Genomic DNA, 26,969 nt, shown 5'->3' on the forward strand with positions numbered 1-26,969 from the left:
ACATGGAGAAAACACGCACTGAAGATCCATGTTCTCTGGAAGCCTACTTCAGAAAATGGAGACTCTGACCAAACGCCGCCAAGACTGTAATTTCAGCCTTCCTCCTGAACAACTTGAAGTCCAGGGAAGGACTTCACGTCCAGTTCTGCGGCCAACCCCTCACCCACAACGCAATGCCAAACTATCTTGGCATCACTGTTGACTGTACATGACCTATCAGCAATACATCCAGAACACCAGAGCCAAGGTCAAATTGAGAGTGAATCTAATAAGGAAACAGGAGGGTAGCACCTAGGGCAGCAGAGCCAACACATTACACACTGCTTCACTTGCCCTGGTCTACCCAACAGCAGAGTACAAAGAACAAAGAAAAAAGAACAAAGAACAGTACAGCACAGGAACAGGCCATTCGGCCCTCCAAGCCTGCGCCAATCTTGATGCCTGTCTAAATAAAAACCTTCTGCACCTCTGGGGACCGTATCCCTCTATTCCCATCCTATTCATGTATTTGTCAAGATGCTTCCACCACCTCCTCCGGCAGGAAGTTCCAGGCACTCACCACCCTCTGTGTAAAGAACTTACCTCGCGCATCCCCTCTACACTTTGCCCCTCGCACCTTAAACCTATGTGCCCTAGTAACTGATTCTTCCACCCTGGGAAAAAGCTTCTGACTATCAACTCTGTCCATGCCACTCATAACTTTGTAAACCTCTATCATGTCGCCCCTCCACCTCCGTCGTTCCAGTGAAAACAATCCGAGTTTATCCAGACTCCCCTCATAGCTAATGCCCTCCAGACCAGGCAACATCCTAGTAAACCTCTTCTGTACCCTCTCCAAAGCCTCCACGTCCTTCTGGTAATGTGGCGACCAGAATTGCACGCAATATTCCAAGTGCGGCTTAACTAAGGTTCTGTACAGCTGCAGCATGACTTGCCAATTTTTATACTCTATGCCCTGACCGATGAAGGCAAGCATGCCGTATGCCTTCTTGACTACCTTTGCCACATGTGTTGCCTCTTTCAGTGAACTGTGGACCTGTACGCCCAGATCTCTCTGCCTGTCAATACTCCTAAGGTTTCTGCCATTTACTGCATACTTCCCACCTGTATTCGATCTTCCAAAATGTATTACCTCACATTTGTCCGGAATAAATTCCATCTGCCATTTCTCCGCCCAAGTCTCCAACCGATCTATATCCTGCTGCATCCTCTGACAATCCTCATCACTATCCGCAACTCCACCAACCTTTGTGTCGTCCGCAAACTTACTAATCAGACCAGCTACATTTTCCTCCGAATCATTTATATCTACGACAAACAGCAAAGATCCCAGCACTGATCCTTGCGGAACACCACTAGTCACAGCCCTCCATTCAGAAAAGCACCCTTCCACTGCTACCCTCTGTCTTCTATGACCGAGCCAGTTCTGTATCCATCTTGCCAGCTCACCTCTGATCCCGTGTGACTTCACCTTTTGTAGCAGTCTGCCATGAGGGACCTTGTCAAAGGCTTTACTGAAGTCCACATAGACAACATCCACTGCCTTTCCTTCATCAATCATCTTCGTCATTTCCTCAAAAAACTCAATCAAGTTAGTGAGACACGACCTCCCCTTCACAAAACCATGTTGCCTCTCGTTGATAAGTTCATTTGTTTCCATGTGGGAGTACATCCTGTCCCGAAGAATCCTCTCTAATATTTTCCCGACCACTGACGTTAGGCTCACTGGTCTATAATTTCCTGGATTATCCTTGCTACCCTTCTTAAACAAAGGAACAACATTGACTATTCTCCAGTCCTCTGGGACCTCACCTGTAGCCAATGAGGATACAACGATTTCTGTCAAGGCCCCATCAATTTCTTCCCTTGCCTCCCTCAGTATTCTGGGGTAGATCCCATCAGGCCCTGGGGACTTATCTACCTTAATGCTTTGCAAGACGCCCAACACCTCCTCCTTTTTGATATCGACATGACCCAGACTATCTACACTCCCTTCCCGAGACTCATCATCCACCAAGTCCTTCTCTTTGGTGAATACTGATGCAAAGTACTCATTTAGTACCTCGCCCATTTCCTCTGGCTCCACGCATAGATTCCCTCCTCTGTCCTTGAGTGGGCCAACCCTTTCCCTGGTTCCCCTCTTGCTCTTTATAAACGTATAAAAAGCCTTGGGATTCTCCTTAATCCTGTTTGCAAATGTCTTTTCATGACCCCTTTTAGCCCTCCTGACTCCTTGCTTAAGTTCCTTCCTACTTTCTTTATATTCCTCAAGGGATTCGTCTGTTCCCAGCCTTCTAGCCCTTACGAATGCTTCCTTTTTCTTTTGGACTAGGCTCACAATATCCCTCGTTATCCAAGGTTCCCAAAACTTGCCAAACTTATCCTTCTTCCTCACAGGAACATGACGGTCCTGGATTGTAATCAACTGACGTTTGAAAGACTCCCACATGTCAGATGTTGATTAACCCTCAAACAGCCGCCCCCAATCTAAATTCTTCAGTTCCTGCCTAATATTGTTAGAATTAGCCTTCCCCCAATTTAGCACCTTCACCCGAGGACTACTCTTATCCTTATACACAAGCACCTTAAAACTTATGGAATTATGGTCACTGTTCCCGAAATGCGCCCCTACTGAGACTTCAACCACTTGGCTGGGCTCATTCCCCAATACCAGGTCCAGTATGGCCCCTTCCCAAGTTGAACTATCTACATATTGTTTCAAGAAGCTCTCCTGGATGCTCCTTACAAATTCTGCCCCATCCAAGCCCCTAGCACTAAGTGAGTCCCAGTCAATATAGGACAAGTTAAAATCACCCACCACTACAACTCTGTTACTTTTACATCTTTCCAAAATCTGTCTACATATCTGCTCCTCTACCTCCCGCTGGTTGTTGGGAGGCCTGTAGTAAACCCCCAACATCATGACTACACCCTTCCTATTCCTTAGCTCCACCCATACTGCCTCGCTGCATGACCCCTCCGAGGTGTCCTCCCGCAGTACAGCTGTGATATTCTCCTTAACCAGTAATGCAACTCCTCCACCCCTTTTACATCCCCCTCTATCCCGCCTGAAGCTTCTAAATCCCGGAACATTTAGCTGCCAATCCTGTCCTTCCCTCAACCAAGTCTCTGTAATAGCAACAACATCATAGTTCCAAATACTAATCCAAGCTCCAAGTTCATCTGCCTTACCTGTTATACATCTTGCATTGAAACAAATGCACTTCAGACTACCAGTCCCACTGTGCTCAGCAACATCTCCCTGCCTGCTCTTCCTCTTAGTCTTACTAGCCTTATTTACTGGTCCCCCCTCAGTTATTACACCTGCTGTCCTACTGCTCTTGTTCCCACCCCACTGCCACACTCGTTTAAACCCTCCCGAGTAACGCTCGCAATCCTCGCAGCCAGAATATTTGTGCCCCTCCAGTTTCGATGCAGCCCATCCTTCCCGTACAGGTCCCACCTGTTCCGAAAGAGATCCCAATGATCCAGATATCTGAAACCCTCCGTCCTACACCAGCTGTTCAGCCACGTGTTTAGCTGCACTATCTTCTTATTTCTAGCCTCACTGGCACATGGCACAGGGAGTACTCCCGAGATTACAACCCTCAAGGTCCTGTCTTTTAACTTTCTACCTAACTCCCTGAACTCCCCCTGCAGGACCTTGTCACTCTTCCTGCCTATGCCGTTAGTACCCATGTGTACCACAACCTCTGGCTGTTCACCCTCCCCCTTCAGAATGCCCCCTGTCCGTTCAGAGACATCCTTGACCCTGGCACCAGGGAGGCAACATACCATCCTGGAGTCTCTTTCACGTCCACAGAAGCGCCTATCTGTGCCCCTGACTATAGAGTCCCCTATAACTATTGCTCTTCTGCGCTTTCCCCCTCCCTGCTGAACAACAGTGCCAGCCATGGCGCCACTGCTCTGGCTGCTGCTGTTGTTTTCCCCTGCTAGGCCATCCTCGCCAACAGTATCCAAAACGGTATACTTGTTAGAGAGGGGGATAGCCACAGAAGATTCCTGAACTGACTGCTTGCCCCTTCTCGCAGTCACCCATCTATCTGCCTGCACCTTGGGTGTAACCACTTCTCTAAAACTCCTGTCTATGATGCTTTCTGCCATCTGCATGCTCCAAAGTGCATCCAATTGCTGCTCCAACCGATCAATGCGGTCTGTGAGGAGCTGCAACTGGGTATACTTCCTGCAGATGTAGTCGTCCGGAACGTTGAAAGCGTCACGGACCTCCCACATCTCGCAGATGAAGCACTTTACCCCTCTAACTGACATTTCTAGCACAACTTAATAAATTAATTTCAAATAAATAATTAAATACTTATTAAATCCTTACTGAATTATGTTACAATTAACTATATGGTCCCTAGTGCGAGATTTCTACTAGAAATATTGAATGCTAAATACAGTAATCTCCTCCCTCTGATTTAGTTACTCATCTACTTATTAATTAATTAGCTAATTAGGGTTTTAATCAATTTTTATCAATCTTTTGTTTTCAAATTCAGTACAGATTCCCTACCAACCAATCAGGTCACAGCTTTCCTGTGATGTCACTTTTTTAGATTTTTTTTCAGTTTTTTTCCACCCGAGGTAACTTACCAGTCCGGAACTCCGCCCTCCGAGTCTTCTCCCTGGATGAAGGCCGCAAATCCCCGAGGTACGTTTTTTATACTGACCGGTCCGGAACTGTTGCTCAACCTGGCTCAAGAGCTGCCACACAAATATGGTAGATATCCACCTCTGGGAAATCATGAGGATTATTTCTGGAATGTTGAGACCTACACTGCTTGAGTGGCTTCCTGTGCTAGCACATGTTGAACTGCCTGATGTCCACAAGGAAAACACTTTCCTCAAAGAACACCATCAGCTGACAGCTAACAAAGTACTCCCATTTATACAGGACCTCAAAGAAAACCCAAACGCTCGCCTGAAATCTTGTAGCACATACTGGAACACATTCCACACCCTACAAACCGACAATAGGCCTACCTCTCGCTGGCGCACCTCCTGGTTGACTGCTAACACTACCAACTGCAATCTGGTAACTGACCCAAGTGGTGAAGTCCCAGGTTTCAACTTCCCACGGAAAGTCTGGACAACCCTCAACTGCTTGAGGACTGGCCAAGGAAGATGTGGCTATTTGCTCCATAAGTGGAACATGAGGACCAGCTCAAATTGTGACTGTGGGCATCCAAGTCAGACTTGCCCACTTACTGAACTCTTGCCCTAAGAGATCCATTCCTGGTGGCATTACAACCATTCACAATGCATCAGCTGAAGCCATTGAATGGATTGTTAACTTTGATATCAAAGTATAACTACTTCTCCAATCTTATTTGAATGGAGGGCTGTGACTAGTGGTGTTCCGCAGGGATAAGTGCTGCCACACTTGGAATATTGCATGCAATTCATTGCCCAGCATTGCCCAGCTTCATTTCTAAAACAAAGTCCAGAACCATTCACTCTCTTGTTAGGCTTGCTAGGTACTGGCTAAAAAAGTTCTCCTGAATAGATTTTATGAACGCTGCTCCCTCTGTGCCTTTCACACTAATTCTATCCCAGTTAATATTTGGGTAGTTGAAATCCCCAACTATTACTGTCCTATTGTTTTTGGCCCACATATTTGCTCTTCTATCACCCTCTGACTATTTGTGGGTCAAGAATACACTTCTAATAGTGTGATTGCCCTTTTTGTTCTCCAGTTCAATCCATACGGCCTAATTTGATGGTCCTCCTACCATTTCATTCCTCCTCACAGATATAATTATTTCTTGAATCAATATTGCGCACCCCCCCCCCCCTCCTTTCTTATCCCCCTCTCTATCTTGTCTGAAAACCCTGTAACCAGGAAATTTGAGCTGCCATTCCTGTTCTTCTTTCTGCCATGTATCAGCAATAACTATAACATGTGGTGGATGTGGTGCATTTGGATTTTCAGAAGGCTTTTGATAAGGTCCCACACAGGAGATTAGTAAACAAAATTAGAGCACATGGGATTGGGAGTAATATACTGCTATTACTGAGATTTGGTTAACAGACAGAAAGCAGAGAGTAGGAATAAACAGGCCATTCTCAGGATGGCAGGTTGCTTCTAGTGGGGTACTGCAAAGATCAGTGCTTGGGCCCCAGCTAGTCATAATCTATATCAATGATTTATATGTGGAGATTAAATGTAATATTGCCAAGTTTGCAGATGACACAGGTGGGAATGTAAGTTGTGAGGAGGATGCAAGGAGGCTTCAAGGGGATTTGGACAAGCTAAGTGATTGGGCAAGAACATGACAGATGGAATATAATGTGAATAAGTGTGAAGTGATCAACTTTGGTAGGAAGAAAAAGTGAATGGTGAGAGGTTGGGAAGCGTTGATGTCCAAAGGGACCTGGGTGTCCTTATTCGTGAGTCACGAAAAGCTAGTATGCAGGTGCAGCAAGCAATTAGGAAGGCAATTATGTTAGCGTTCATTGCATGGGGATTTGACTACAGGAGTAAAGATGTATTGCTTCAATTGTATAAAGCCTTGGTGAGGCCACACCTGGAGTATTGTGTCCAATTTTGGTCTCCTTAGCTCAGGAAGTACATACTTGTCACGGAGAGAGTGCAACAGCGGTTCACCAGACAAATCCCTGGGATGGCGGGATTGTCTTATGAGGAGAGAATGCAGAAACTGTGTCTGTATTCTCTAGAGTTTCAAACAATGAGAGGTAGTCTCATTGAAACTTATAAAATTCTTACAGGGAGTGACAGGGTAGATGTGGAGAGGATGGTTCCTCTGGCTGGTGAGTCTAGAACCAGGGGACATAGTCTCAGAATAAAGAATTAGAACATTACAGCGCAGTACAGGCCCTTCGGCCCTCGATGTTGCGCCGACCTGTGAAACCATCTGACCTACACTATTCCATTTTCATCCATATGTCTATCCAATGACCACTTAAATGCCCTTAAAGTTGGCGAGTCTACTACTGTTGCAGGCAGGGCGTTCTACGCCCCTACTACTCTCTGAGTAAAGAAACTACCTCTAACATCTGTCCTATATCTATCACCCCTCAACTTAAAGCTATGTCCCCTCGTGTTTGCCATCACCATCCGAGGAAAAAGACTCTCACTATCCACCCTATCTAACCCTCTGATTATCTTATATGTCTCTATTAAGTCACCTCTCCTCCTCCTTCTCTCTAACGAAAACAACCTCAAGTCCCTCAGCCTTTCCTCATAAGACCTTCCCTCCATACCAGGCAACATCCTAGTAAATCTCCTCTGCACCCTTTCCAAAGCTTCCACATCCTTCCTATAATGCGGTGACCAGAACTGCACGCAATACTCCAGGTGCGGTCTCACCAGAGTTTTGTACAGCTGCAGCATGACCTCGTGGCTCCGAAACCCGATCCCCCTACTAATAAAAGCTAACACACCATATGCATTCTTAACAGCCCTATTAACCTGGGTAGCAACTTTCAGGGATTTACGTACCTGGACACCAAGATCTCTCTGTTCATCGACACTACCAAGAATCTTCCCATTAGCCCAGTACTCTGCATTCCTGTTACTCCTTCCAAAGTGAATCACCTCACACTTTTCCGCATTAAACTCCATTTGCCATCTCTCAGCCCAGCTCTGCAGCCTATCTATGTCCCTCTGTACCCTACAACATCCTTCGGCACTATCCACAACTCCACCGACCTTCGTGTCATCCGCAAATTTACTAACCCACCCTTCTACACCCTCTTCCAGGTCATTTATAAAAATGACAAACAGCAGTGGCCCCAAAACAGATCCTTGCGGTACACCACTAGTAACTAAACTCCAGGATGAACATTTGCCATCAACCAGCACCCTCTGTCTTCTTTCAGCTAGCCAATTTCTGATCCAAAGCTCTAAATCACCTTCAACCCCATACTTTCGTATTTTCTGCAATAGCCTACCGTGGGGAAACTTATCAAACGCCTTACTGAAATCCATATACACCACATCCACTGCTTTACCCTCATCCACCTGTTTGGTCACCTTCTCGAAAAACTCAATAAGGTTTGTGAGGCACGACCTACCCTTCACAAAACCGTGCTGACTATCGCTAATGAACTTATTCTTTTCAAGATGATTATAAATCCTGTCTCTTATAATCTTTTCCAACATTTTACCCACAACCGAAGTAAGGATCACAGGTCTATAATTACCAGGGCTGTCTCTACTCCCCTTCTTGAACAAGGGGACAACATTTGCTATCCTCCAGTCTTCCGGCACTATTCCTGTTGACAATGACAACATAAAGATCAAGGACAAAGGCTCTGCAATCTCCTCCCTGGCTTCCCAGAGTATCCTCGGATAAATCCCATCTGGCCCAGGGGACTTATCTATTTTCACACTTTCCAAAATTTCTAACAACTCCTCCTTGTGAACCTCAATCCCATCTAGCCTAGTAGTCTGAATCTCAGTATTCTCCTCGACAACATTTTCTTTCTCTACTGTAAATACTGACGAAAAATATTCATTTAACGCTTCCCCTATCTCCTCTGATTCCACACACAACTTCCCACTACTATCCTTGATTGGCCCTAATCTAACTCTAGTCATTCTTTTATTCCTGGTATACCTATAGAAAGCCTTAGGGTTTTCCTTGATCCTATCCGCCAATGACTTCTCATGTCCTCTCCTTGCTCTTCTTAGCTCTCCCTTTAGATCCTTCCTGGCTAGCTTGTAACTCTCAAGCGCCCTAACTGAGCCTTCACATCTCATCCTAACATAAGCCTTCTTCTTCCTCTTGACAAGCGCTTCAACGTCCTTAGTCAACCACGGCTGTCTCGCTCGACAACTTCCTCCCTGCCTGACAGGTACATACTTATCAAGGACACGCAGTAGCTGCTCCTTGAATAAGCTCCACATTTCGATTGTGCCCATCCCCTGCAGTTTCCTTCCCCATCCTACGCATCCTAAATCTTGCCTAATCGCATCATAATTTCCTTTCCCCCAGCTATAATTCTTGCCCTGCGGTATATACCTGTCCCTGCCCATTGCTAAGGTAAACCTAACCGAATTGTGATCACTATCAACAAAGTGCTCACCTACATCTAAATCTAACACCTGGCCGGGTTCATTACCAAGTACCAAATCCAATGTGGCATCGCCCCTGGTTGTCCTGTCTACATACTGTGTCAGAAAACCCTCCTGCACACACTGGACAAAAACTGACCCATCTAAAGTACTCGAACTATAGTATTTCCAGTCAATATTTGGAAAGTTAAAGTCCCCCATAACAACTACCCTGTTACTCTCGCCCCTGTCGAGAATCATCTTCGCTATCCTTTCCTCTACATCTCTGGAACTATTCGGAGGTCTATAAAAGACTCCCAACAGGGTGACCTCTCCTCTCCTGTTTCTAACCTCGGCCCATACTACCTCAGTAGACGAGTCCTCAAACATCCTTTCCTCCGCTGTAATACTCTCCTTGATTAACAATGCCACACCCCCTCCTCTTTTACCATCTTCTCTGTTCTTACTGAAACATCTAAATCCCGGGACCTGCAACAACCATTCCTGCCCCTGCTCTACCCATGTCTCCGAAATGGCCACAACATCGAGATCCCAGGTACCAACCCATGCTGCAAGCTCACCCACCTTATTCCGGATGCTCCTGGCGTTGAAGTAGACACACATTAAACCAAGTTCTTGCTTGCCAGTGCCCTCTTGCGTCCTTGTAACCTTATCCCTGACCTCACTACTCTCAACATCCTGTACACTGGAACTACAATTTAGGTTCCCATTCCCCTGCTGAATTAGTTTAAACCCCCCCGAAGAGCACTAGCAAATCTCCCCCCCAGGATATTGGTACCCCTCTGGTTCAGGTGAAGACCATCCTGTTTGTAGAGGTCCCACCTACCCCAGAAAGAGCCCCAATTATCCGGGAAACCAAAACCCTCCCTCCTACACCATCCCTGCAGCCACGTGTTCAACTCCTCTCTCTCCCTATTCCTCGCTTCGCTATCACGTGGCACGGGCAACAACCCAGAGATAACAACTCTGTTTGTTCTCGCTCTAAGCTTCCACCCTTGCTCCCTGAATTTCTGCCTTGAATCCCCATCTCTCTTTCTACCTATGTCGTTGGTGCCTATGTGGACCACGACTTGGGGCTGCTCCCCTCCCCCTTAAGGATCCCAAAAACACGATCCGAGACATCACGAACCCTGGCACCTGGGAGGCAACACACCAACCGTGAGTCTCTCTCGTTCCCACAGAACCTCCTATCTGTTCCCCCAGAACCTCCTATCTATTCCCCTAACTATGGAGTCCCCAATGACTAATGCTCTGCTCCTCTTCCCCCTTCCCTTCTGAGCAACAGGGACAGACTCTGTGCCAGAGACCTGTACCCCATTGCTTACCCCTGGTAAGTCGTCCCCCGCAACAGTATCCAGAACGGTATACCTGTTGTTGAGGGAAACGGCCACAGGGGATCCCTGCACTGCCTGCTGGTTCCCTCTCCTTCCCCTGACGGTAACCCATCTACCTACTTCTTTTACCTGAGGTGTGACTACCTCCCCATAACTCCTCTCAATAACCCCCTCCGCCTCCTGAATGATCCGAAGTTCATCCAGCTCCAGCTCCAGTTCCCTAACGCGGTTCTCGAGGAGCTGGAGTTGGGTGCACTTCCTGCAGATGCTGTCAGCAGGGACACTCTTGGCGACCCTTACCTCCCACATTCTGCAGGAGGAACATACAACTGCCTTAACCTCCATTCCCACTATTCTAAATTCCCAACAAATCTATTGAAAAACCCCCCAAAAAAAGTCAAAACTTGTTAACTTAGCAATCCGACGGACAGAACTTTTAAAATAAAAAGCTTACCTTATCAACACACCAGAGTCCTTTTTTTTGGTTAAAGGAGGAGGGTGGATGGGAGACACTACACGTGTAGTGTCTCAGGTACAGCCACCACCCAAATATATAGTTTTCACTTACCCAGCAGTCCCCTGGTCCTCCGAAAACAAAAGGGAATTAACTTTTAACTTGCACTGAAATTGACCTCCCAGCTGTAAGTTCGCTCCGTACCTCTGCTTCTGTCCAAGCTGCTGCAACCAAAACTAAAAGAAATTGATTTTAAACCGCCCAAATATATAGTTTTCACTTACCCAGCAGTCCCCTGGTCCTCCGAAAACAAAAGGGAATTAACTTTTAACTTACACTGAAATTGACCTCCCAGCTGTAAGTTCGCTCCGTCCCTCTGCTTCTGTCCAAGCTGCTGCAACCAAGACTAAAAGCTTTAGAGATACAGCACTGAAACAGGCCTTTCAGCCCACCGAGTCTGTGCCGACCATCAACCACCCATTTATACTAATCCTACACTAATCGCTTATTCCTACCACATCCCCTGGGTAGGCCATTTAAGACTGAGATGAGGACGAATTTCATTATTCAGAGGGTGGTGAATCTTTAGAATTCTCTACCTCAGATGGCTGTGGAAGCTCAATCATTGAGCACGTCCAAGGCAGAAATCGATCGATTTCTGGATATTAATGGCATAGAGGTAGATGATCAGCCATGATCTGTTTGAATGGTGGTGCAGGCACAATGACCCTAATGGCCTATTCCTGCTCCTATTTCCTATGTTCCTATGTTTCTATGGGTCATCTGTGCTCTCAGCTTGTCTACGTTATTCCCTGGACTTATTTAATTGAAGTAGCTCTGCTGAACTCCCTGGTTGCCTATTTTTTTCTATTTGTTGTCTATTTACCTTTGTTTCTTCTACTTTCCAAATACACTTACTAATTTTCTGCCTTCCATTTCCAACTTTTCTTCCTTCTGAATCTACTCTCAGATTCCCATTCCTCTGCCAAGCTAGTTTAAACGCTCCCCAACAGCACCAGCAACACCCACTGCGAGGATATTGGTGCTGGTCCTGTTGAGGTGCAACCCACCCACCTTGTACATGTCTCATTTCCTCTATAAGCAGTCCGAAGACCTCAGGAATCTAAAGCCCTCCCTCCTGCCAAATATTCAGCAGCACTATCAATGTATTTCTATTGTTATTAGCACGTGTCACCGGGAGTAATCCAGAGATTACTACATTTAAGGTCCTGCTTTTCAGTCTTTCTCCTAGCTCCCTAAACTCTGCCTTCAGGACCTCATCCCTCTTTCTGCATATGTCATTGGTGCCGATATGGACCATGAGCTCTGGCTGTTTATCCTTCCCCCTCAGAATGTCCTGTAGCTGCTCAGTGACATCCTTGATCCTGGCACTAGGGAGGCAACATACCATCCTGGAGTCACCTCTGCAGCTGCAGAAGCACTTGTCTGGTCCCCTCACCATTGAATCTCCTACCACTATTGTTCTTTGACCCTTCATCCTCCCCCTCTGTACACATGAGCCACCCATGGTGCCATGGATTTGGCTCTGCCTGCACCCCCCAGAGGAACCATCACTCTCACTAGTATTCATAACTGGATATCGGTTAGAGGGTGAGATGGACTCATGGGGTCCCTGCACTGTCCTGCCGGTCTGTCTGGTCCTCCTTGTCCTTCTGGTTGCCACCCATTCTATCTCTCCGCCTACACTTTTTTAAGCTACAGTGTGCCCACCTGTAGAAACATGCTATTCATGAAGCTCTCAGCCTCGCAGATGCCCCACAGTGACTCCAGCTGCCGCTCAAGTTCCGAAACCTCAAGCTGGCAACACTTCCTCCACACGTGGTCATGCAGGCCATGTAAAACATCCAGGATTTCCTTCGTGTCTCAGGTTGTGCTTTCCACAGAGCTGAGGTTCCCTGCCATGTTTTTACTTTCTAGATCATTAGATTAGATTAGATTAGAGATACAGCACTGAAACAGGCCCTTCGGCCCACCGAGTCTGTGCCGACCATCAACCACCCATTTATACTAATCCTACACTAATCCCATATTCCAACCAAACATCCCCATCTGTCCCTATATTTCCCTACCACCTACCTATACTAGTGACAATTTATAATGGCCAATTTACCTACCAACCTGCAAGTCTTTTGGCTTGTGGGAGGAAACCGGAGCACCCGGAGAAAACCCACGCAGACACAGGGAGAACTTGCAAACTCCACACAGGCAGTACCCAGAATCGAACCCGGGTCCCTGGAGCTGTGAGGCTGCAGTGCTAACCACTGCGCCACTGTGCCGCCCAGCTACATAATCATAATCTAGAAACATTTACCAGCTACTCACCAGGTCTCGCTGTCCCCCACTCCCTCACGCAGATCACTCCTCGTCTTGTAAAAGACAAGAAAAGCACCTCTTCCTCATTGCACCAAATTCCCTCACTCACGAAAACCCCCAAGTTAATTACTGTCAAAACAGTACTCTATTGAGCTGGAATTAATGCTACTTACTTTGTGTGTTAGAAGAAGCCTCCTGTATTTATACTAGCAAACATTTCAAAATCCTGAGTCAGCCCTGCTGACCAGGTAACCAGTACCAACTAGCCACCTAATTAACTAACTGCAGTTGCCACTAGTAGGCAGCTTGTTTATCACTAACAATGTGAAAGAAACTACAAGTTAAGGTTAAAGTTATGTTAAATGCTAAATGGAAAACTTGACTAGATTTTAAAAAGAGATCAACCCTTAAAATTCCTTCCCTCACCATATTCCATGAGTTAAGAACCCATCAAGCAGTTACTCCATCAAGCTGGTTTCATGCTACTTTCTTCCAATGTATCCAAGTTTTCTAATGATACAAAGCTAAGTGGGAATGTAAGCTGTGAGAAAAGAACAGAAAAAAAGAAAAACTTGCATTTATATAGCACCTTTCATGACCACTGGATGTCTCAAAGCACTTTATAGCAAATGAAGTACAATGAAGTGAGGAGGATAAAAAGCATCTGCAAAGGGATATGGACAGGTTATGTGAATGGGCAACAAGGTGGCAGATGGAGTATAATGTGGGGAAGTGTGAGGTTATTCACTTTGGTTGTAAGAATGGAAAAGCTGAATATTTAAAAAAAAAAATTACATTTTTATAAAACCTTTAAACGTTGATGTTCAGAGAGAATTGGGTGTATTCATACAAGAAACACAAAAAGTTTACATGCAGGTACAGCAAGCAATTAGAAAGGCAAATTGCATATTGGCCTTTAATGCAAGGAGACTGGAGTACAAGAACAAGGAAGTCTTGCTACAGTTGCATAGGGCTTTGGTGAGACCACGCCTGGACTACTGTGCACAGTTTTGGTCTCCATATACTTCCATTGGAGGTGAGACAGTGAAGGTTCACTAGATTAGTTCCTGGGATGAGAGGGTTTTCCTATGATGAGAGGCTGTGTAAATTTGGCCTATATTCTCTGGAGCTTAGAAAAACAAGAGGTGATCTCATTGAAACATACAGGATTCCAAAGGGACTTGACAGGATAGGCACTGAGAAGTTACTTTCGCTGTCTGGGGAATCTAAAACATGGGGGCGCAGCTTTAGGATAAGAGATTGATCATTTGGGACAGAATTCAGCAGAACTTTCTTGACTCAGAGGGTTGTGAATCTTTGGAATTCTCTACCACAGATGTGGATGCTCCATCGTTGAGCATATTCAAGGCTGGGATAGATTTTTGATCTCTCAAGGAATCAAGGAATATGGGGAGCTGGCAGGAAAGTGGAGTTGGGGCAGAGGATCAGCCATGATTATATTGAATAGCGGAGCAGGCTCGTGGGGCCATATGGTCTACTCCTGCTCCTATTTCTTATGTATCAATGTTTGATATTGCTACCACTTGACAAAATTGAAAAAAAAACTGATCCATTCCCAGCGCAAAACAATCTGGAACTGAAAATCTGTGAGAGTAGCCTAATAACTCTTGCTCAGATTTCTCCCCATCCTACAGAAAACATCTGGGAACTCAGTGAACTATGAAAATTATTAAGTGCAGAATGCACTCTTCAGTGCCGGGTTTTGCATGCCTTAAACTGAACTACTTCACAGCCACATTTTCTTGAACTGGATGACTATTCAAAAAACTTACCAAGTCTACTCAATACAAAAGTAAAATACTGCGGATGCTGGAAATCTGAAATAAAAACAGAAAATGCTGGAAATGCTCAGCAGTTCAAGCAACATCTGTGGAGAGACCTGCTGAGCATTTCCAGCATTTTCTGCTCTTATTTCAAGTCTACTCAATGCTGTCGGCACAGTATGTTGAAAGCAGTAATTTAATACAAAATAATTAATTTGCCTCATTTAATTAAGTGTGCAATGGAGAAATGACATTAAGCTCTTATTACCATGAATTTAATCATAGGTTCCATCATTTAAACTTTTAACCATTAAACAACTATAGTCACCCACATCCTGAGAAGAAATCAAAAATAATTTTTAAAATGATCAATAAAACTGGCAACCTTTGAAACCCAATTTTCAAGGCATTATTTCTCATGAAAGATAGAACATTCAACTCCAGTATTAATCTGTAATGAAGTGATACATTCAGCTAAATCCAAATTTCTCTGATTTGTCCAATTAGACTGTAATAAAATTACACTGATTACTTCTTATCCACTAAATAAGTGGAGAAGAAGAGACAGATGGAGGGTGAAACAATTTTGCAATTTGCCATGTTTTTTTAATATTCATTCATAGAATGTGGGCATCACTGACAAGGCCAGCATTTACTGGCCATCCTTAATTGCCCTTCACTGAGTGACTTGCTCGGCCATTTCAGAGGATAGTTAAGAGTCAACCACATTGCTATGGATCTAGAGTCACATTTAGGCTAGACCAAATAAGGAAAACAAATTTCCTTCCCTAAATGGCATTCGTGAAACAGATGCTTTTATGACAATCTGGCAAACCTTCTTACTATTACTGATACTCGCTTTTAAATTTCAGATTTATTTATTAACTGAATTTAAATTCCCCAGCTGCCAGGTGGGACTCAAATGTATTGGTAGCATTTTATCTAAAGTAACCCACTCACAGCAAGGGGCCAACAGCAGGTTGGAACCTGTTAGTGTTATCAAAAGGCTTTGCCATGCCTCTTTAGCTCAACCATGATATTAGCATTCTGCATCCGGGTTTCCTGACCAATCACAGAGTACGGGCCTGATGATGACTGGCACTCTGTCAAAGAAAGATTTCTATTTAAGGCAACCTACTGCTGGTGCTGCAGCTGTTGGTTTGGCTCCTACTGCTGTTGTGACTGCTCCTCTTGTCTCGCATCAGGGGTCCAAGGTACAGCTGCATAAAGCTGCTCCCATTAAAACAAAATGCTGGAAATACTCTGGTCAGGCAGCATCGATGACCTGAAACGTTAACTTTGTTTATCTCTCCACAGTTGCTGCCTGACCTGCTGAGTATTTCCAGCACTTTCTGGTTTTGTTTCAGATTTCCAGCATCTGCAGTATTTTGATTTGTTGTCAGCTGCTCCCAATACAGCAATGAAGGCTGACATTTGGGAATTCAGATCATGGTAAGTTCCAAGATAGGTGAAATGACTTACAAAAAGTTGGAAATTACATTTTGAAGTTGTGAAATCAGGTTCTCAAAACAAGTCCTGTGAACTCAAATAAAAGCAAAATACTGTGGATGCTGGAAATCTGAAATAAAAACACAGTACTGGAAATACTCAGCAGGTGTTCCAACGAAAGGTCACGAACCTGAAATGTTAACTTTGCTTCTCCCTCCACAGATGCTGCCAGACCTGCAGAGTATTTCCAGCACTTTCTTTTTCTACTCCTGTGAACTCAAGCCTTTCACATAGATTGGGCATGCAGGTATGCAATTTCACTCTTTAAAAGCTTTTTAGTCTGTCAGATGCATTGAACATTGAGTCCCTGTTGTGCTCTTACCTTAATTGATCCCGGTGTGCTCAGGAAACCTGTCACTGGCTGTTAAATCCAGAGTGCTGGTTTAAATTCACAATTAATCGACAATTTACATATTGAAATTACTTACCCGACAGCTCCACTGGGTTTTCCTGCTCTCCAGCAAAACTGCTTGGGTTAAACCTGGGTGAACGGGATCCTGTCGAGTTTCCAACCTGAAGCCACTTCTCAGACTTTAACTCGACATTGAGGCACCCTCTCCCTTGAGCTGCAGCTTCAGCGGTGGCCACTGCTAGCAGTGGCACTGCTGAGGCTGTTGAGATGCCGGTCCTCTGATTCAGTTAATACCTCTGGGGGAGTGGACTGTCATCCTCAATTGGACAGCAGTCCTGACACAGCTTGTTAATTGACTGCTGCCAGCAAAATGCTGCTCCACCGTCCACCAGAGCGGGGGCAGCTTCTGCTTTTGCCCTGGTGACATGATTTCTTTGGGGCTGACAAAATTCAGCCCAGAGTCTTAACAGTTCATGGTCAGACCATTAATTGGAGCTTCTTAAGGGGGAAGAGCAGTTCTTTTCAGGGTTAAGGACTCTCAGCTATGCTCCCCATCCCTAAAGCAAGACAAGTGTACCTCAGTACTACACTTGGAATACAGATCTGGTTTCTGTCTTATACAAATGACAAATGTGCAAAAAAGATTCACAAGGATGATACCAGAACTGGGAGGTTATAAGTATCAGGAAAGTTTGAACAGGCTGAGGCTCCTTTGTCTAGAAAAGAGAAGGCTGAGGGGTGACCTGATACAGGTCTTTAAGATAATGAAAGGGTTTGATAGGACAGATGTGGAAAAATGTTTTCACTCGTGGCTAAAATGGGAGAATATAAGTATAAGATAAAAACAAATTCATTACAGTTTTCAGGAGAAACCTCTTTACCAATGACCAGTTAGAATGTGGGAAATGCTATCACAAGGAGTAGTTGAGACAAATAGCATAGATTTAAGGGGAAGCTAAATAAGCACATGATGGAGAAAGAAACAGAAGATAATATTGATAGGATGAGTTGAAGAGGGGTGGGAGGAGGCCCATTTGGAGCATAAATGCAGACTTGGACTAGTCAGGCCAAATTGCTTGTTTCTGTGCTGTAGACTCAATGGCTAGGACTTTTTCTAGGCGATGGGGGTCTCGCCCTCTGGTAAAAGCACTGGCAAGAGCCCCATGTCGCCATTTCTGTGGGAGGCCCGCTGAATCAAGTGCCAATCAGGCACTTAACTGGACAGCAACGGGCCTTCCACACGATCAAGTACCCTGGTGATTGAAATCCCACTCTCTGAGAGCTGCCGGCCAATCAGAGGTCGGCTGCTCTTTAACTGAGCAGCGCCACCATGGAGACGGTGGTTGCTGTTGGTAAAGCAACCACCCAAGGCCTAAGAGTGGCGCTGGACCCAGGCCACAGGTAGGTCAGGATGGGAGGAGTCTCACAGGATGGGGTTCATGGGGGATGGGGTTGTAGGGGGGTCGGCAGCAATGGCAGTGGGTTGGCTGTCAGTGGGCCACCCCCCCACTTCCCGATGCTCGGTCCCTTGTTCATGCCCTAAGTGTCTTTACTGAAGGATGAATTCAGCCAGGAGTCCAATAAAGGGCCGAGGCAGAGTCACTCCCCCCCCCCACCACCCCCCATCACCTTCCGTTCCATCACTGGGACCTCCCCGCCACTGAAATAAAATCCATTCCAATCATCCAATAGAAAATTAACAGTCACTTGGGGGCAAGCATGGACTAATAAAAGTGAACCGGCATGATTTTTGGGGGGGCAAATCGTGTTTGATTAACTTGATTGAATTTTTTTGATGAGGTAACAGAAAGGCTGGATGAAGGCAGTGCAGTTGATGTATATATGGACTTTCAAAAGGGAGATGAAATTCAATGCAGAAAAGTGTAAGGTGATTCATTTTGGTCGGAAGAATGAGACAATACAAGCAAAATGGTACAGTTTTAAAGTGGGTGCAGGAACAGAAAAACATGTGGGTGTTTTGCAGAAATCTTTGAAAGCAGCAGTTCATCAAGCATATGGGATCCTGGGTTTTATAAATAGAGGCATAGTGTACAAAAGCCAGGGAATTATGCTAAACCTATATAAAACACTAGTTTGGTATCAGCGGGAGTATTGTGTCCAGTGCTGGGCAGCACACTCAAGCACGATATGAAAGCTTTGGAGAGGGTCCAGAAGCAACTAGAATGGTTCCAGATATGAGTGTTTGCAGTTATGTGGATAGACTGGAGAAGTTAGGATCCTTCTCCTTAGAGTAAAGAAGGCTAAGAGGAGAGTTGCTAGAGGTTATATTTTATTCTTTCATGGGATGTGGGCATCGCTGACAAGGCCAGTTGCCCATCTCTAATTGCCCTTGAGAAGGTGGTGGTGGGCTGCTCCTCATGTGGTGTATGTGCACCCATAGTGCTATTAGGAAGGGAGTTCCAGGCTTTTCACCCAGCAACAGTAAAGGAACTGCGTTATAGTTCCAAGTCAGGATAGTGTGTGACTTGGAGGGGAACTTGCAAGGTGGTGGTGTTCCATGCGTCTGATGTCCTTGTTCTTCGAGGTGATAAAGGTCACGGGTTTGGAAGGTGCTGTCGAAGGAGCCTTGGTGAGTTGCTGCAGTACATCTTGCAGGTGGTACACATTACTGCCACTGTCCGCCAGTGGTGGAAGGAGTGAATGTTTGATGTGCTGGATGGGGTGCCAAAAAATTAAGTGATTTTTTTTTTTAAATGGTGTTGAGCTTCTTGATTGTTGTTCGATGTACGCTCATCCAGACAAGTGGAGAGTTTTCTTATTCTTTCATGAGATGTGAGTGTCGCTGACAACATCAGCATTTGTTCCCGATCCCTAATTGCCCTTGTATGTTCCATCGCATTCCTGATTTGTCCCTTGTAGATGTTGGACAGGCTTTGGGTCAGGTGGTGAGATATTTGCCGCAGAATTCCCAGCCTCTCATCTGCTCTTGTAACTATATATATGTACTGTATGTGTGTAGACCAGAGTCCTGACAGTGATCATTTCATATTTTTTATATAAATACTGTATATTTCATAATAATTAATCACTCAGGACCTTCCTGGATTCTGCATCTCAGCTGCTCACTGGATAAACTTGCAGCAAGTATTTCAACATGTAAAGCAGGTGTCTAGGTAATGATACTTTCTGAGCCTTCGGGCAATTGCTGTGTTTATTTTAAGCAATACAGATACTGGTACAGTGTGGCACAACACGTCCATGGGTTTCTGTTTAACTCATGACCAAACAATCACTGACATCGTGGCTCCAATATCCAACTTTTTAAACAACCTTTCAAGTCCAATTAATATTGTGTGAGTCCGACCCGGCGCGACCTGACCCGACCCGACACATGTCGCAGGTCCCGTAGGGTTCGGGTCAGGTAGCAGGCCTTTATTGTCCAGGTCTTGCTGCATATGGACACAGGCTGCTTTAATATCTGGGAAGTTGTGAATGATATGAACATTAAGCAATCATCAGTGAACATCCCCACTTTTGATCTTATCTTGGAGGAAAAATAATTGATGAACCAGCTGAATATGGTTCGGCCTAGGAGACTACCCTGAGGAACTCCTGCAGCAATGTCTCGGGGCTGAGATGATTGGCCTCCAACAACCACAACCTTTGTGCTAGGTATGACTCCAACCAGTGGAGATTTTTTTACCCCTGATTTCCATTGACTTCAATTGTCCTAGGGCTCCTTGATACCAAAATCAGTCAAATGTTACCTTGATGTTTAGGGCAGTCACTCTCAACTCTCCTCTTGAATTCAACTCTTTTATTCATGTTTAGACCAAGGCTGTAATAAGGTTTAGAGCTGAGCTGCCCTGGCAGAATCCAAACTGAGCATCAGTGAGCAGGTTATTGCTGAGTAAGTGCCGTTTGATAGCAACACCTTTCATCACTTTGCTGATGATTGAGAGTAGCCTGATGGTATGGTAATTGACTGGGTTGGATTTGTCCTGCCTTTTGTAGACAGGAAATGCCTGGGCACTTTTCCACATCATTGGGTAGATGCCAGTTTTGTAGCTGTACTGAAACAGTTTGGCTAAGGGCATGGCTAGTTCTGGAAGGATGTCTACAGTACTACAGCTGGGATGTTGCCAGGGCCCATAGCCTTTGCAGTATCCAGTGCCTTCAGACATTTCTTGATATCACGTGGAGTGAATCAATTGGCTAAAGACTGGCATTTATGATGGTGGGGATCGCAGGAGGAGGCTGAGATGGATCATCTACTCAGCACTTCTGGCTCTAGATGGGTTACAAATGCTTCAAGATTGTCTTTTGAAGGGCTCAGTTAGTATAAATAAAAAGTAACTGTTTCCAATAGCTGAAGGGTTGGTAACTTGGGAGCACAGTTTGAAGGCAATTGGCCAAAGAACCAGTGGTGGCATAAGAAAAACCTTTTACACAACAACTGGTTAGGATTTAGAATGTATTCCATTAGGGTGGTGGATGCAGATTCAATAGTCGCCTTCGAAAAGGAACTGGATAAATACTTGAAGGAAAAAAGATTGCAGGGATGTGTGAAAAGAGCGGGGGAGTGGGACTAACTGGATTGTCCTTCGAAAGAGCTGGCGCAGACTCAATGAGCCAAATGACTTCCTTCTGTGCTACTATTGCACGATTCTATGAATAGGTACACCCGGATTGTATTTAAGACTTTCATATTCTATCAAATATTATGTAACCTTATATTCCCAACATGGAATACTCTGTACCATCCTAGAACATGGTTACCTCACACATTGCACCATATAACATAAGAGTTACTACCATGGGAGAGAAAGAGAGAGAGAAAAAAATGCAGCTAATGAATTACCAACACAGTAGTAGTTAGCACCGCAGCCTCACAGCTCCAGCGACCCGGGTTCAATTCTGGGTACTGCCTGTGCGGAGTTTGCAAGTTCTCCCTGTGTCTGCGTGGGTTTTCGCCGGGTGCTCCGGTTTCCTCCCACCACCAAAGACTTGCAGGTTGATAGGTAAATTGGCCATTATAAATTGCCCCTAGTATAGGTAGGTGGTAGGGGAATATAGGGACAGGTGGGGATATGGTAGGAATATGGGATTAGTATAGGATTGGTATAAATGGGTGGTTGATGGTCGGCACAGACCCAGTGGGCCGAAGGGCCTGTTTCAGTGCTGTATCTCTAAATTAAAAAATAAAAGAAAATAGTATACACCATGCAGAACATAATTCCTCCATTAGGTGAAGGTTGTTTTGGAGAGGCCAGTGAAGGATTGCACACACCTAACAGTCAAGGCCAAACATAGAGAAACAAATACGTATAGAGATCAGCTGATCCATCTTCAAATGATGATAGTGGAAACCAGTCTGATTTGCACAATGTTTAGCCACTATACACAGTGCTGGGAGAAGAGAGAGAGAGGCTGTGCAGCATAGAGATACGTATCTCAGACACTTCCATGCCCAAGCTAAACATCAGCCTCTATCTCTGATATGAACTAGTTACAGAAGAAGACATCTGGTAGAGCATTGCTCCATATTTATTGATATACAGCTGCAGTGTCTCGGATGTTGGGTCTGCTGCCCAAGCTGGTCTGTTTTAGGGCTAAGGATGAAATTTCTTAGAGAAAGAATAGATCAACCATGAAGATGAGATTTCCTCACCTTATCGATGCACATTGATGTGTCCTTAAGCAGATCTGTGACAGCATTAAGAAATGGGCCACTGCCAGTAACTTAGATAGGACATTGCAGAAGCAGAGCATTTGACAGCAGCCCACCCCGATGCAATTCTGGCTGCAGTTTTTCTGGTACCTTACTTCAAAGTAGGGACATATGAACATACAAATTAGGAGCAGGAGTAGGCCATTCGGCCCCTTCAAGCCTGTGCCGCCATTTAATAAAATCATGGCTGATCTGATTGTGGCCTCAACTCCACTTTCCCACCTACCCCCCGAGATTCTTAGACTCCCTTTTTAGTCAAGAACTTACCTACCTCTGTTTCAAAAATATTCAATGATCCTCCACCACTCTCTGGCGAAAAGTATTCCACAGACTCACAACCCTCTGAGAGAAACAATTTCTCCTCATCTCCATCTTAAATAGGCAACCTCTTACTTTTGAACTGTGTCCCCTAGTTCTAGTCTCTCCCACAAGGGGAAACATCCTTTCAGCATCCAGCCTGTCAAGTCCTCTCAGGATCATAAATAAAAGCAAAATACTGCAGATGCTGGAAATCTGAAATAAAAACAAGAAATGTTGGAACTACTCAGCAGATCTAGCAGCTTCTGTGGAGAGAGAAGCAGAGATAATGTTTAGGGTCAGTGACCTTTCATCAGAACCCCTCAGGATCTTATATGTTTCAATAAGATCACCTCTCATTCTTCTAAACTCCAATAGATAGAGACCCAACCTGTCCAACCTTTCTTCATAAGATAACCCCCCTTCTCAGGTATCAGTTGAAGGAACCTTCTCTGAACTGCCGCTGAAGCATTTATATCCTTTCTTAAATAAGGAGACCAGAACTGTACACAGTATTTCAGATGTGGTCTCACCAATACCCTATATACCTGTAGCAAAACACCCCTACTTATATATTCCATTTCCCTTGCAATAAACAACATTCCATTTGCCTTCCTAATCACTTACTGTATCTGCATACCAACCTTTTGTGAGTCATGTACCAGGATACCTGGATCCCTCTGTACCTTCGTGTTCTGCAGTCTCTCTCCATTTAAATAATGTGCTCCTTTACTATTCTTCCTGCCAAAGTAGGTAAGTTCACATTTTCCCACATTATACTCCATTTGCCAAATTTTTGCCCACTCACTTAATTTATCTATATCCCTTTGCAGACTCCTTATGTCCTCTTCACAGCTTACTTTCCTACCTATCTTTGTGTTATCAGCAAATTTAGCAACCATACATTTGGTTCCTTCACCCAAGTCATTGATATAAATTGTAAATAGTTGAGGTCCCATCACTGATCCCTGTGGCACTCCACTTGTCACATCTTGCCAACCTGAAAATGACCCATTGATGCCTACTCTCTGTTTCCTGTTAGCTAACAAATCCTCTGTCCATGCTAATATGCTACCCACAATGCCATGAACTATTATTTTGCTTAGTAACCTTTGATGTGGCAGATTGTCAAATGCCTTCTGTAAATCTAAGTATAGCACATTCACAGGTTCCCCTTTAATCCACGTTGTTTGTTACTTCCTCAAAGAACTCCAATAAATTAATCAAACATGATTTCCCTTTCATAAAACCATGTTGACTCTGCCTGATTACATTGAGGTTTTCTAAGTGACCCGTTATAACCTCCCTCATAATAGATTCCAGCATTTTCCCTATGACAGATGAAAAGCTAACTGACCTGTCTCCCTCCTTTCTTGAACATTTGCTATTTTCCAATCTGATGGGACATTTCCAGAATCCAGGGAATTTTGGAAAATTAAAACCAATGCATCTACTATCTCAGCAGCCTCTTCTTTTAAGACTCTAGGATGAAGTCCATCAGGACTTGTCACCTTTCGTTCTAGTAATTTTTTCAGTACCCATTCCCTGGTGATTATAATTGTTTTAAGTTCCTCCCTTCCTTTCACCTCCTGATTCACAATTATTTCTGGGCTGTTATTTGTATCCTCTACAGTGAAGATATCTTTCAATTCATCTGCCATTTCCTTATTTTCTATTATTAATTCCCCACATTTACTCTCTAGAGAACCAACACTCACTTTACTTACTCTTGTTCTTTTTAAATACCTGCAGGAACTCTTATTATCTGTTATTATATTTCCAGCTAGCGTTCTCTCGTACTTTAATTTCTCTGTCCTTATTAACCTTTTAGTCATTCTTTGCTGTTCTTTATATTCTGCCCAATCTTCTGACCTGCCACTCATCTATGTGGAATTATATGCTTTTTCTTTCAATTTGACACTATCTTTAACTTCCTTAGTTAGCTACAGATGGAGCTTCCTTCCCTTAGAGTGTTTCTTACTCACTGGAATGTATCTTTTCTGAGTATCCTGAAATATCTCCTTAAACGTCTTCCACTGCATCTCTACTGACCTATCCCTTAACCTAACTTGCCTTAACCTAATTTGTGAAAGTCGATCATATTATCATCCTTGCTACCTCAGGGCGTCTTCACTATGAGGTCATTAATTAATCCTGTCTCATTGCACCTAGATCTAGTATAGCCTGCTCTCTAGAACATGCTGCTCCAAGAAACCATCCTGAAAACACTCCATGAACTCATCATCCAGGCCATCTTTGCCAATCTGATTCGTCCAATCGATATGTAGATTAAAATCACCCATGATTCTCACAAGCCCCCATTATTTCATCCTGTATACCCTGTCCTACAGCATGGTTGTTGTTAGGGGTCTATAAACCACTCCCACAAGTGACTTCTTACCTGTACTATTTCTCATCTCTACCCAAACTGATTCTACATCTTGATCACTAGAACTAAGGTCATCTCTCTCCATTGTACCAATATTATCCTTAATTAACAGAGCTACCCCTCCACCTTTTCCTAGCTTCCTGTCCTTCCTAAATGTCACATCCCTTGAACATTCAGGTCCCAGTCTTTGTCATCTTGCAGCCATGTTTCTGTAATGGCTATCAGATCAAACGTATTTATTACTATTTGCGCTTTCAATTCATCTGTTTTGTTATGAATGCTACATGCAGTCAGATACAGATCGTTTAGATCTTTTACTATTTTTGTAACCTCTAATCTTATCTGCTGGTGCACTCTTATGTTTGTACACTCTGTCCCTTCTTGCCACACTCTGATCACCATTTCCCTTATTGCTATCTTGCCTTCTCTACTTAACTTATCGCATCTTAGAATTAGAATTAGAATATTACAGCGCAGTACAGGCCCTTCGGCCCTCGATGTTGCGCCGATCATCTGACCTACACTATTCCATTTACATCCATATGTCTATCCAATGACCACTTAAATGCCCTTAAAGTTGGCGAGTCTACTACTGTTGCAGGCAGGGCGTTCCACGCCCCTACTACTCTCTGCGTAAAGAAACTACCTCTGACATCTGTCCTATATCTTTCACCCCTCAACTTAAAGCTATGTCCCCTCGTGTTTGCCATCCTCATCCGAGGAAAAAGACTCTCACTATCCACCCTATCTAACCCTCTGATTATCTTGTATGTCTCTATTAAGTCACCTCTCCTCCTCCTTCTCTCTAACGAAAACAACCCCAAGTCTCTCAGCCTTTCCTCGTAAGACCTTCCTTCCATACCAGGCAACATCCTAGTAAATCTCCTCTGCACCCTTTCCAAAGCTTCGACATCCTTCCTATAATGCGGTGACCAGAACTGCACGCAATACTCCAGGTGCGGCCTCACCAGAGTTTTGTACAGCTGCATCATGACCCCGTGGCTCCGAAACTCGATCCCCCTACTAATAAAGGCTAACACACCATATGCCTTCTTAACAGCCCTATTAACCTGGGTAGCAACTTTCAGGGATTTATGTACCTGGATACCAAGATCTCTCTGCTCATCTACACTACCAAGAATCTTCCCATTAGCCCAGTACTCTGCATTGCTGTTACTCCTTCCAAAGTGAATCACCTCACACTTCTCCGCATTAAACTCCATTTGCCATCTCTCAGCCCAGCTCTGCAGCCTATCTATGTCCCTCTGTACCCTACAACACCCTTCGACACTATCCACAACTCCACCGACCTTCGTGTCATCCGCAAATTTACTAACCCACCCTTCTACACCCTCATCCAGGTCGTTTATAAAAATGACAAACAGCAGTGGCCCCAAAACAGAACCTTGCGGTACACCACTAGTAACTAAACTCCAGGATGAACATTTGCCATCAACCACCACCCTCTGTCTTCTTTCAGCTAGCCAATTTCTGATCCAAAGCTCTAAATCACCTTCAACCCCATACTTCCGTATTTTCTGCAATAGCCTACCGTGGGGAACCTTATCAAACGCCTTACTGAAATCCATATACACCACATCCACGGCTTTACCCTCATCCACCTGTTTGGTCACCTTCTCGAAAAACTCAATAAGGTTTGTGAGGCACGACATACCTTTCACAAAACCGTGCTGACTATCGCAAATGAACTTATTCTTTTCAAGATGATTATAAATCCTGTCTCTTATAACCTTTTCCAA

The sequence above is a fragment of the Heterodontus francisci genome, chromosome 13, assembly GCF_036365525.1.
Source record: "Heterodontus francisci isolate sHetFra1 chromosome 13, sHetFra1.hap1, whole genome shotgun sequence".
In the NCBI taxonomy this organism is placed as follows: Eukaryota; Metazoa; Chordata; class Chondrichthyes; order Heterodontiformes; family Heterodontidae; genus Heterodontus; species Heterodontus francisci.